The sequence below is a fragment of the Berghia stephanieae genome, chromosome 3 (assembly GCF_034508935.2).
Source record: "Berghia stephanieae isolate SIO BIC M18660-M18661 chromosome 3, UCSD_Bste_1.3, whole genome shotgun sequence".
Lineage (NCBI taxonomy): Eukaryota > Metazoa > Mollusca > Gastropoda > Nudibranchia > Aeolidiidae > Berghia > Berghia stephanieae.
In genome coordinates this window covers 54765829-54766183 of record NC_088362.1, presented here as the reverse complement: position 1 = coordinate 54766183, position 355 = coordinate 54765829, and positions in this window count along the sequence as shown.

Below are 355 nucleotides of genomic sequence, written 5' to 3'. Positions count from 1 at the left end.
ATCAAATACCCAAAAAAAAAGATCTCAAATGAATCACTCTATAAGATCACAAAAGAAAGACCAATCTCCCTTGACATTTTACAACAACGATGGCAACTTTTCGGTCACATACTACGCACGGACAAAAACATACCAGCTAACCAAGCCATGTCGGGATATTCCCAAAAACACGGGAACCGTTTCAGAGGAAGACCGATCACAACACTCCCTGTGATCCTTAACAAAAACCTCACAACACTTGGACAAAGCATTAGTCTCATAACGGCAGGGGACCTTGAAAATCTGAGAACCCTAGCAGAGGACCGGCAATATTGGAGACACCTCACACAGGAAATACTGGAAACAGCCAAGGCGA